The sequence below is a fragment of the Nicotiana tabacum genome, chromosome 15 (assembly GCF_000715075.1).
Source record: "Nicotiana tabacum cultivar K326 chromosome 15, ASM71507v2, whole genome shotgun sequence".
In the NCBI taxonomy this organism is placed as follows: domain Eukaryota; kingdom Viridiplantae; phylum Streptophyta; class Magnoliopsida; order Solanales; family Solanaceae; genus Nicotiana; species Nicotiana tabacum.
In genome coordinates this window covers 130,417,924-130,431,462 of record NC_134094.1, presented here as the reverse complement: position 1 = coordinate 130,431,462, position 13,539 = coordinate 130,417,924, and positions in this window count along the sequence as shown.

Here is a 13,539-nt window from a genome sequence, read left to right as displayed (position 1 = left end):
GGGGAGACTGAACAAGCTCGCCCGTCGGGCCAGTAAAGCCCCGTTCTTGAGCATCGATGAAGATAGGGATAGAGGTTGGCTAGGCCGTTTCGTCCGAGTGAGGACCTCAGACTTGATTCCGGCCGATCATATGTCGTTCCCTGCGAAGTGGAACATGTCACGTAAGTATACAATTTTGCTTCCAAGGTTTTATTTATCGCCTTTTTTCTTCCTTCTTATCAGTGTTCTGTGATGGTGCAGTTGTTGCTCGGATCCTGAACGCAGTAGTGAGTCGGGGGCATTGTATTACAAATGCCTTATTCTGAATGCTCGTGATGCGAGATTTCAAAGGGCCAATGGGAGGCCCGTTCTCACGGTGAGATTTCTTTCATGAGTAATATTTTGTTTCCCTTTTGCATGATCAAGTCCATTTTTGTTTTATTTCTCTTTTGTAGGTTTATCCAAGGATGTTAACATGAGGGCCCCATACGATAGTGATGATTTCCCCACTGAGTCCCTTGCTATGAGCAGGGTGAAGAGAATAAAATAAAAGAAAAAGGGCTCCGAGTTCTTCGAGCTCGAAGAAGAAAAAGCCAAGGAGAAGGCTGGTGCATAAATCCAAAGAGAGCACCAGCGCTCGAGAACCATCTTCAGGTTCTCTCAATCAGCCGAGGGATGAATCCGAAGAAGAACAAGAACTAGAAGCCTTCAATCTAGTGGCCCGAGTGTCGTCACGACTCGAAGGTCAAGGGGCATCTGAACCAGAGGGAGGCGATGCCGATCTTCCACAAGTTAGGGAGGTCGAGGAGGAGGTCGAGACCGAGGCTTCCCAGGACGTGGGCAAGGTACCGAAAAAGGCACTCGGTGTGATAGAGATCACCGAGTCCCCTTCGTTTACTTAGTCCATGTACAATAAGGCCCAAACGGCTAAAGGACACCCCAATGAGGGGGCCCATGGAGCGGACAACCCCTTCCGCAGGTTTTTTGACGGTGTGGACCCTATGGCCACGGAGGACATCACCGGATTAGGTAACTTAGAGATACCGAGGAATAGCCCATCTTTTGGAGCAAGCAGACCTTCCTCGATCCCCAAACTGGTCAACCGATTCCCTGCTCCAAGTGTGGATCCAAAGCAATCCATCGTTATCTCCGTTCCGGAGGATGCCCGAGTCCTTTACACCCCCGTAGGGGTGGCCAGTTATCTTCGGTGTCTATTGACCAAGGATGATCAGGCCAAGATGAACGAGGTTGATGCACCTTGTGTGTTCAATGAAGCACAACAGACGTTAAACCGGGTAACTTCATGTATTCCTCGATGGTTTTCAATTTGTACTTAGGCTATTCTATAGATAACTTTAACATTTTTCCTTTGTGCTTGTAGGCCTCAGTGCTTCACCACGAGACTTTTCTCCAATACCGGGATGAGCTGAAATAGCTCGAAGTCGAGGTCCGAAAGTTCACTGAGAAGATAAATGCTTATAAACGTCTCAGCGAGCAGTTTGAAGGGGAGGCTAAGAGCCTCTGAGCTGAGTTGGAGGTTGCTCGGAAGGAGCATGCCGACCTGGTCGAGCAACTAAAAGTATTTGAGGTTAGTGACGATGAACTAGATTTGGTGACTGATAGTCAAAATCCGTAGATCCAACAGAAGATCGACTAGCTCCGAGCCAAGATGGATGCAATTTAGGCCGAGACCGTAGAATGGAGAAACAGAATGGACTGTCTGGCCTCAGAAAAAGAGGTTGCTCGGGGGCAACTGACTTTGACTGAGGTCCAGCTTTGAGCGGCAAAGGAAAAGGCCGAGGTTCATGCCAAAAAGGTCGAAGATCTCCATTCTCAGCTTAGTTCGGCCGCCTATGATCGAGAAATTATGGCCAAGGAGCTTGAAACGACCATGTCAGTGGCCGCGGTGGTTAACGCCGATGCTGACGAGATGGTGGCCCAATATATGGCCGATGCCGAGGTAGCCCAGGACCGCTTGAAAGACTTTGTTCTATATGAGAAGCGACAGTCGCGAAGGGAGGCCCTCAAGGAGATTCATTCTCGGGGTATCGATTTATCGGCCGAGATCGAAACCGCTAAGAGACTCGAAATTGAGATCAAGAAGTTGGCCTACCTCGAAGAAAAGAAGAAGAGGACTCTGAGGGTTCTGATAAATCTGGGGGTGGAGAAGACCGGGCTATTTAGACGTCTTTGTAGGAATTTTTTTTTTTACTTGTGTACTTTTGTGTTTTTTGTCAAGGCCATTTGGACTTTGTAAAAACTGTATGTATAATATAAGGCTTGTTTTTCCCTTCGACAGTTTATGAGTTTTGTTTTCTCTTGCTTTAATGTTTGCAAAGATCGAAATACCTTAGCGTAAAATAGTTAGGTCATGTTCTTCGAACAAGCCTCGCCTTTGACGTTATTTTGTGGGGTTCGGTATGACCAGAAATTTTTCCCAAAGCACTTACAATTTTTTAGATAATATTTTGACGAGAGTAGCCTTTAGAACCGGTTTAGAAAATTTTTTAAGGCCATGTTTTTATTACGGGTCACAGACGTCTCCAAGTCGTTTCAATGGTCGTAGCCTTTTTAGTTCGGGTGTTGCCCAATGGGCTTGTCACCTCGAGTTATCCGGGCTTTCCTAAAATATTAGTCCCCAAATAGGGATGACCGTAGCCTTTAAGGTTCGGGCATTGCTTAATAGGTCTTGTGCCCCTGGGCTCCCTCAGTTCAAGCCGTCCGAGTTTGTTTTTGGACGGCAGTCCCCGATTGGGAGTGATCGTTTAAATCCCGAATAAATGTGGCCCTTGGGCTCGATGCCTTTAGGGGATCGAATGCTAGAAATTCCTTAAGAAGAAAGAAAAAAGAGAAATTCTTAAGGGGAAAAATATTTATCCGCAAGGTAGGAATTTATTTTCATTCTTTATGCGTAATAGTTACACATGTGTACAAGATTTGTGCCACCGCTCGAGCAGTCTATCCGGGCACTGTTCATTTGACCGTCTGCACCTTATAGTAAATCCTATTGATCTAGCCAAAACCGTTCAACCATAATGTTTCTTTCCTTTTCTTTCATTGCTAAAGCCGTTATCCGAGGGTAATGCCCCCTAGTGTTCGAGTCTGATCATAGAACGGCCTCGAATACGGTTGTCATGATTTTCGATACCGGTTCATAACTGACCTTTATACTAAGTTAGCACGATTTAGTATTCCCCCGTTAAGAACCTTGTCGTAAAACCTATTTGGGACAATACCGGTTCACGGGAAAAAGAGTGCAACGCGTGCTTTCAGGCCTAAAGATTATGTCGTTCTTTGATGATTGCCTTCAAGTGTTAGTTCGGAGTACAAACAAATATAAGAAAATGAATGGGGTCGTACCTTAGCAGTAGTATCGCTTCAAGTGAGCTATGTTCCAGTTGTTCGGTAGTTGCTCACCGTTCATTGTTTCGAGTTTGTACGATCCTTTACCTGTGATCTCGATAATTTGATATGGACCTTCCTAGTTTGGTCCCAACTTCCCTTCGTTCGGGTTATGGGTACTTAGCGTGACCTTCCTTAGCACCAAGTCCCCGATATTGAAATGTTGAAGGTTGGACCTTCGATTGTAATATCTCTCGATCCGCTATTTTTGGGCGGCCATCCGGACAAGGGTTGTTTAGCACCTATGATCTAATAGATTTAGGGTCGTGTTCATAGCCTCGTCGTTTGAATCCTTGATTGCATATCAAAACCTGAGACTGGGTCCTCCGACTTCGACCGGTATTAGAGTTTCGGCATAGTAAACTAGTGAGAATGGGATGGCCCGGTACTGGACTTCGAGGTCATACGGTATGCCCATAAGACTTCGGGCACGATTTACTTCCATTTTCCTTTGGCGTCAGTTAACCTCTTTTTGAGGTTTTGGAGTATGGTTTTGTTGGGTGATTATGCTTTTCCATTCCCACTAGGGTGATAGAGTGTTGATATGATCCTTTTGATCTTGTGGTCTTCGAGTAACTTGCTTACTTTGTTGCCAATGAATTATTTCCCATTATTGCATACGATCTCGGCCGGCATTCCGAACCTGCATATGATGTGGTCCCAAATGAAATCGATAACTTCTTTCTCCTTGACCTTTTTGTATGCCTGGGCTTCCACCCACTTAGAAAAATAGTTAGTCATAAATAATATAAATTGAGCCTTACCGGGCGCCCACGTAAGGGGCCCGACGATATTCATTCCCCACTTCATGAACGACCATGGTGACAAGACTGAATGTTGCAGCTCCTGGGGTTGATAAATCATTGGAGCGTGTCTTTGACATTCATCACATTTTCGTACGAACTCCTTCGCATCCTTTTCCATATCAATCCAGTAATAGCCGGCTCTGATCACTTTTCGAATCAATGATTCGGCTCCTGAATGATTTCCACATGTGTCTTCATGGAGTTTCCTCAAAACGTACTCTGTATCCCCTGGTCCTAAACATATCGCGTGTGGGCCATCGAATGCTCTTCTGAACAGGGTTCCGTCTTCATGCAGGCTAAACCGGGCTGCCTTTGTACATAAGGCCCTCGATTATTTTGTATCCGAGGGAAGTTTTCTGGTCTTCAATATTCTATATATTTATTTCTCCAGTTCCAAGTTAGGCTCGTTGAGTTATCTCGGCATGACCTTCTTCCACTACCGATCTCATAAGTTGTACGACTGCCCCCAAGTTAAACTCGTCATCCTCGATTGATGACCCTAAGTTAGCAAGGGCATCGGCCTCACTATTTTGATCCAGAGGGACGTGTTGCAAAGTCCATTCTTTGAGCCGATATAATGTTACATGCAACTTATCCAAGTACCTTTGCATTCGTATTCTCTAACCTCGAACGTCCCATTAACTTGGTTCACCACAAGGAGGGAGTCACACTTGGCTTCGGTCACCTCTGCCCCCAATCTTTTGGCTAGTTCGAGACCTGCAAACATGGCCTCATATTCTGCCTTGTTGTTAGTCAATTTCACCGTCCTAATAGATTGTCTAACTATATTGCCTGTTGGTGGCTTCAATACAATGCCAAGTCCGGACCCTTTTGCATTCTAGGCGCAGTCCGTAAAGAGGGTCCAGATCCCCGATGAGGTTCCTGAGTTGATGAATAATTCTCTTTCAACCTTGGGTATTAGGGCCGACATAAAGTCGGCCATAAAGTCTGCCAAAATTGTAGACTTAATGGCAGTCCGGGGTCGATATTCAATATCGTACCCACTGATTTCCACGACCCATTTGGCCAACTGGCCCGAAAGCTCGGGCTTATGCATAACATTCCTCAACGGGTAAGTATTCATGACACATATGGGGTGATACTGGAAGTATGGTTTTAGATTTCTAGAGGCGCTTAGCAAAGCGAGCGCCAACTTTTCTAGGTGAGGGTACCTGGTTTCAGCCTTACCTAGGGTCCTGCTAACATAGTAAATTGGAAATTACGTACCTTGCTCATCCCGGAACCAGGACTCCACTTACTACTATCTCTGATACTGCCAAGTACAAGAATAGTTGTTCGTCTATCTTCGGCGTGTGAAGCAGCGACGGGCTCGATAGATATCGCTTCAGTTCCTCCAGGGCCCGTTGGCACTCCGGGGTCCATGAGAAGTTATTCTTCTTCTTTAATAGTGTGAAGAACCGGTGGCTCTTGTCGGATGACGTCGAGATAAATTGCCCGAAGGCGACTATTCGCCCGGTTAATCTTTGCACGGCCTTTACGTTGTCCACAACTGTGATAGCTTTGATGGCTTTGATCTTGTCGGGGTTGATCTCGATTCCCCAATTAGATACCATGAATCCGAGGAATTTACCTGATCTAACTCCAAACACACATTTCTCCGGGTTCAGCTTCATATTGTATTTCTTAAATATGCTGAAGGTTTTCGGCAAATGCTTTAAATGGTCCTCTGCTCGCAGGAACTTAACCAACATATCGTCAATGCAAACCTCCATTGATTTTCCTATTTGTTCCTCAAACATCCGATTTACTAGGCGTTGGTAAGTGGCACCGACGTTTTTTAATTCGAACGACATCACGTTATAGCAGTATGTGCCGTATTTAGTGATGAAAGAGGTTTTTTCCTGATCATCCGGGTCTATCCGTATTTGGTTATACTCGGAGTAGGCATTAAGAAAACTGAGGATCTCGTGGCTGGACGTGGCATCGGTCATGCAATCGATATTGGGCAAAGGGAAAGAGTCCTTGGGACATGCCTTATTCACATCTTTATAGTCTACACACATTCTTAATTTATTCCCTTTTTAGGGACTACCACTACATTCGCTAACCAATCCGGGTATTTAACACCCCGAATGGAACCTATTTCAAGGAGTTTAGATATCTCGTCCTTGATGAAAGCATGTTTGACCTCAGATTGGGTTCTCCTCTTCTGCTTCACCGAATTAACTTCGGGTCCAGGCTTAGCTTATGAATGGTTATTTTCGGTGGTATCCATGTCATGTCAAGGTGGGACCAAGCGAAACAATCTATGTTAACTATAAGAAACTGAATGAGTTTTTTCCTAAGATCAGGACTTAACCTCGTGCCCAGGTAAACCTTTCGATCGGGTAGATGCTCGACCAATATGACCTATTCCAGCTCCTCGACTGTCGATTTAGTGGCGTCGTAATCATCGGGGGCTATAAAAGCCATGTGTACCCTGTAATCATCGTCTTCATCAGTCCCCTGTTTCTCCGGTTGGGTCAGAGCTGGTGTCGATAATTGCTACTCCCTCCGTTTCAAATTAGATGAGGTACTTTCCTTTTTAGTCTTTTCCAAAATAATTGACACATTTCTAAATTTGGAAATAATTCAACTTTAAACTCTTCATTTTACCCATTTTATCCTTAATGAGAAGTTTTTATAATCACACAAATGTCATGACCCCACAAAGCTTTTATCCCTTAAGCTTTTAAGACCACAAGTTTCAAAAGTTTCTTCTATTTTCTTAAACTATGTGCCGAGTCAAACTACCTCATCTAAATTGAAACGAAGGGAGTATTTAGTTTTTGGCTTTGTGACCGAACTTGGCCCTTTTGTCGTTGCAAGTGCGGATGTCGGGATTGCTTCTTCGACCGCAAACATATCCTTTGTGGCTAGCTGTTCTCCGTAGATTATTTTAATCCCACCCGGTGTTGGGAATTTTAACACTTGGTGCAGAGTTGAGGGTATTGCCTCCATGTTGTGAATCTATGGCCTTCCGAACAAAGCGTTGTACCTCATGTCTACTTTGATTACATAAAACTTAGCTTCCTAGATGGTCCCGGTGGAATTCACCGGTAATGTTATCTCCCCCTTAGTGGTTTCACATGCCATGTTGAATCCGTTTAGAACTCGGACTGCATGCACGATTTGGTCTTGTAGACCGAGATGCTCTACGACCCTTGATCGGATGATGTTGGCCGAGCTACCTGGATCAATTAACATACGCTTAACTCGAAATTTATTTATCTGTACAGATATTACCAGTGCATCATTATGGGGTTGGACGACCCCTTCCGCATCCTTGTCATTGAAAGACTAGGTTCCTTCCGGTATGCAATCTAGTGTCCGTTTTTCTCTCGTGATGGATACTTTGGTGTGCTTCAACATCGGCCTCTGAGGGAGATCGACCCCACCGATGATCATGTTAATGACGTGTTGAGGTTTTTCTTGTTTGATCTGTTTGTTAGTATCCCTATTCCTGAAATGATTCTTGACTCGGTCACTCAGGAATTCTTGAAGATGCCCGTTGTTGAATAGTCGGGCTACTTCCTCTCTTAACTGTCGGCAATCCTCCGTTCTGTGGTCGTGAGTGCCGTGATATTTACACATCTGGTTAGGATCCCTTTGGCACAGATCGGATTGTAGAGGTCGAGGCTATTTGGTGTCCTTTATGCATCTAATAGCTGATATAATGGCGACAATATCGATGTTAAAGTTGTATTCCGATAACCTTGGTGCTTCTTTAGGCCCGATAGGCCTGTCAAAGTTGTTTTTCTCATGAGCCCCTGATTGCTCTGACCTCGATCACTTCTCCTTTCATTTCTCATAGAGTTTCGTCTGGACCCACTGTTTCTTCGGTCTCTCCCTAGTTGATCTCAGTTCACGATCGATGTCTCTTTTGACTCTAGCGATGGTTCTGACGGGATATACAGACCCGGAAGGCGCCCCAAACTGATCATCTTCGACCCTGATTTTCGATTGATATCAGTTATGTACATCGGCCCAAGTGATGGTCGGATATTATACCAGGTTCTATTTCAACTGTTGTGAAGCCAATAAGCTCCGAATGATGAGTCCTTAGGTGAAAGTCTGAACGGCCCAATCATCAGCGACCGGTGGCAGGTCCATCTGTTCCATTTGAAATCAGGACACGAACTCTCTGAGCATCTTGTTATCCTTCTGTTTTACTTTGAAAAGGTTCGATTTCCTGGTCTCGACCTTGATAGCCCCAACGTGTGCTTTCACGAAAGAATATGCAAGTATAGCAAATGAGTCAATAGAATTAGGAGGTAAGTTGCGGTACCATTTCATAGCTCCCTGTGACAGGGTCTCTCCAAACTTCTTCAACAAGACAGACTCGATCTCGTCATCCTCCAAGTTATTCCCTTTGATGGCACATGTGTAAGAGGTTACATGCTCATTTGGGACGGTCGTTCCATTATATTAAGGAATCTCGGGCATGCAGAATTTCTCAGGGATCGGCTTCGGAGCCACGCTCGGAGGAAAAGATTTTTGCATGAACTTCTTGGAATCCAGGCCTTTCAATATCGGCGGTGCTCCTGAGATTTGGTCTATCCTGGAATTGTAAGTTTCCACCTTTTTGTCATTAGCTTCGATTTTCTTCTCCCCTGACTCTACCCGTTTTGTCAGTTCCTCGAGCATCTTTATGATCTCGAGGTTAGTCCCCGATTCATTTTCATTTGACCTCTCTGTGACCGGTTCATCCCTGCGGATGACTTCCTGGGGTGGATCGGGTTCAACTCTGCTCGATGTGCGGCTTTGGTTCTATAACTAATCTATCGCCGCTTGTTGAGCCTGCAATATTTCGAAGATCACCCTTAAACTGATCATGTATCCACCAACGTTTTGTGTATTTTGAGCCCTCGATTGGGCTCCACCATGGACGCTATTCTCGGGGTCAATAGGCAGGTTTGTGTTGATAGCCACATGTGAATTAGCGTCAATTGGGTCTGCGACCGGAATTTCGATGGGATCAACGGGCGGTACTTCGTCACCGGGCGCTATATTGTTATTTTCACCGTGATGACCAGACTCGTTGTCAACATGTAGGGGCGTTGATTGAGAGTTTGACATTTTAAGTTTTAACCTGAAATTAGAGACACTTCAAAGAACAAGTGTAAAGTAGTGTGTGTTATGGAGATTTGTATCAAATAACCATTATTATCCTTAGCCGCACGGTAGGCGCCAAACTGTTTACCCTCAAAATCAGATAACAATTGAATTTGTAAGTGGTTTTAAGGATACGTGGATTAACTTGACACAAAATGATAAATCAGATGGCAATTTAAATAAATATGATAATGTGAATGCAAACCACACGAATTGAATAGTTTTAACCTTGGAAGGTTATCCACCTTCGAGCCGAACGTATTTCGATCGATATCAAGATAGAAGAATAAGAACATAAAGAGAATAATAATGTTTTGTTTTGAAATACGTGTTACAATGTGTCAAATGAACTATGAGATCCCCTTTATATACTAGAGGAGTCTTACTTCAGGTACAATTCTATAAAAGATAAAGATTTCTTAAATTGTTGATTACTGGTTCCTTATTGATAGGCATCGAGATTCCCGCCGTAATAGCCGACCAGTCACGGATATTTCGGTCTCTGTTGGTTATCTTAATAATGTTTCTTCGGGCTCGTTCGGGGCTAAGGTCGACTCCGGGGTCTCGGACTCAATATTCTCGAAGGCAGGTGTTCTGACCCCGGGTTCTAGCTCGGTGGGACTCGAGGTCGATCTTTAGCCCTTGGTTGTCATGTTTCGAGCCTGAACCTACCATGTCGTAGGGTCTCGGATATTTCGGTCTTCTATTGGTTATCTTAATAATGTTTCTTCTGGCTCATTCGGGGCTAAGGTCGACTAGGGGTCTCAGACTCAATATTCTCGAAGGCAGGTGTTCTGACCCCGGGTTCTAGCTCGGTGGGAGTCGAGGTCGATCTTCAGCCCTTGGTTGTCATGTTTCGAGCCTGAACCTACCATGTCGTAGGCGAGCTCGATTTCGACCGTATACACCTTTAATTAAGATTAAAAAAATATCATCGATCCACCACAAAACTTGGGAGTTCAAAACCCATTTATGGTTCTTTTGGACAAGTGTGACAGAAATGTATGTTTAAAAAAAGAGTGGCATTTCTATATATAGCGCTCTTTATATATAACGCCACTGTAAACTGTGCTATACATGGCTGATAAGACAGTTATGCATAGCGCGGTATATAACCGCGCTATATATGTATAGCGCAGTTATATACCGCGTGCTATACATAGATAAATAAACGGTCCCCCTTCTTCTTCCCCACATTCGAACCAGACGATCCCCCCCCCCCCCCCAATTTCAAAATTCTGAATCAATCCCCCCTCCCCCCAAATTTCCTTCTAAAAAAATTGTAGTGGACCCCACCCGTCACATAAAAAGATAAGATTGTAGGTCCCACATCCTAGACAAGCCTTCTATTGTTGTGGTTTTCTCGTTTCGAACTCAAATTTTCAATTCATCGACTTTCTGAAAAAGATAAATCAAGGTATTCCGATTTAGTTTATGTCAAAACTCGTATAATAATGCATATTAGTTATTTTGAATGTGTTTCCATGTTGTTTTGTAATTTTTTTTGCGATTAAACTAGTATGTTATTTTTATCCGGACTAAGATATTAGTGTTTTGTGTTTGTTTTATGATTAAAATGTATTTGTTATTTTTATCTAGTTTAGATTATTTATTTGCTTAAAGACTAGTGCCCTTTTAGCGTAGTAAAATGTAGAGCCTTTTAGCGTAGAATCCATGTAGTTTAAGTATCTTTTATACTGATAGATCAAACACAAACTCTGTCCAATTAAATATGATAAAAATTAATTATTTAATTTACAAAACAAACATACAAAATTATGAAAATATTAAAATTGACACACATAAGAATTCAGGATAGCTTGGTGCTACTGGGCCTTCAAATATCGAGCATGGAACCCATAGGTATATACTCTGTCCAATTAAATATGATAAAAATTAATTATTTAATTTACAAAAACAAACATATAAAATTATGAAAATATTAAAATTGACACACATAAGAATTCAGGATAACTTGGTGCTACTGAATCTCAAATATCGAGCATGGAACCCATAGCTAAATACTCTGTCCAATTAAATATGATAAAAATTAATTATTTAATTTACAAAACAAACATACAAAATTATAAAAATATTAAAATTGACACACATAAGAATTCAGGATAGCTTGGTGCTACTGGGTCTCAAATATCGAGCCTGGAACCCATAGGTATATACTCTATCCAATTAAATATTGTATAATTATAAAAAATAATTATTTAATTTACATATCAAACATACAAAATTACGAAAATAATAAAATTGACACATACAAGAACTCAGGATAGCTGGGTGCTATTGGGCATCAAATATCGAGCCTCGAACCCATAGATATATACTATGTCCAATTAAATATTGTATAATTATAAAAAATAATTATTTAATTTACAGTAGACGACATGGACGTGCCGCCTATGCATCCCGGACCTGTCTCCGATGAGCTATTAGTGTTACAGGGTGATCATAGGTCCGCCTACGTATGGGAGGGAGAGTTACTGGCCCAGACACTTGCCGACTTCAATAACCCGTTGAAAGACTCTGACACGTTTGTAGTAAGAATTCCCCATCTTCTTCCACCATCCGCATGCAAAGTCCACTTGTGAAGCTTATGTCGCATCAACCAATGATAGGATCTCTCGTATTCCTGCCTGATAGATTCCATGTGCCTCCGGAATTTATGCTCTTGGTGGTCTGTTGCTGCCATCCACATCAAATCATGCAGATCCTTGTTGGGATGTGCCTTCTGGAAATTGGCCATAAAGTGCCTCACACAGTAACGGTGGTAGGCATAAGGTTCTTTCCATGCAGGCAAGTTCTTTACAGAACTTAAGATACCACCATGCCGATAAGATATTAGACAAATGCCGAAACGCTGTTTGACAACGTGCTCTTTCAAATGGTTCAAAAACAGCATCCACGTCTCTTGGCTTTCATTGGCACAAATAGCAAAAGCTAGAGGAAATATTTGTCCATTAGCATCTACTGCAATGTCTATCAACAACTTGATATCATACCTTCCATAGACATGAGTGTCGTCTATGGATATTACCGGCCGGCAATGCGGAAAACCCTCAATTGTTGGTTTAAATGCCCAAAACACGTAATTGAATATATATTCTGGTTTTTCCGGACTCCGCTCAAGCTTCCATTCAACAACCGTCCCGGGGTTAAAGTGTTGCAGTGCGGTCATGTACTTGGGTAGAGTTGTAAATGACTTATCTCAGTTACCATAAATAATTTCAAACGCACGTTTGTGCCCAAGAAATGTCTTTATTTTGGTAATGGTATGGCCATATTCCTGGTGCACTGATGTAATGCACTCTTTTATTTTATACCTTATGGACGCTTCAAGGTGTGGAATAAGGACAAGAGAAATCAAGTCAATATCCAAGTTGTAGTGATTCCCATTGAGTGTGTCCATTTCACATCTGTGGGTGGGAATGTATTTACCCACTTGCCACAAACCTATTTTCTTCTTGCTCGCACGCAACATCCAATGACAACCCGTAAACTATATGTGGCAAACAACCTTGTATACCTCCGGAGTTGACTCCCATATCGTCATCTCACGACACTCTTTTACGTTGTGTATTTTTGCCGCCCTGCTTAGGCGCGCTTTATCAGGAAAAAGTATGCCCTTTGCCAGCACCGTTGGCTAGAATCATCCCACATTGCTGTCCGAATTTCATCAAAATCCCTTGTGAGAGCATCCACATCCGTTATACTTGGCAAGTTATCAAGGTAGGGAATCTTCCTTGAATGAAACGACACTTGGGACTCGTACACTCTTGGTCTAACAGGGGGTGGAGCATACTCCCTCGTCAAATCAGGTCCTTCATTCTCTTCCTCCTCATCACCATCCTCGCGAGGGAAGGGTGTGTCATCTCCGGAATCATCGACATTGTTGTCATAATCACTGTTCTCTTCCTCACTCTGTGCATCTTCCAGATCCCGATTTAATATGTCGTCTTCGGGCAATTGAGTGAGGACATGTGGTTCAACTTGCTCGTTTTCACTGCACAAATAACAAAATAATAAGCTACTAAAATTAATAAATACTTTCCATATAGCTATATCACTTCACTTACAAGTTGTAACGTGTTGACATTCCTTGATGGACATTATCCTGTTGGTGATGACTCCTGGATGGACCACCATGATCCAACACACCAGAACTACGCATATTTCAACTGGGCGTGGGTTCATAACTTGTAAAAGTCATATCTGGCCGGTACCC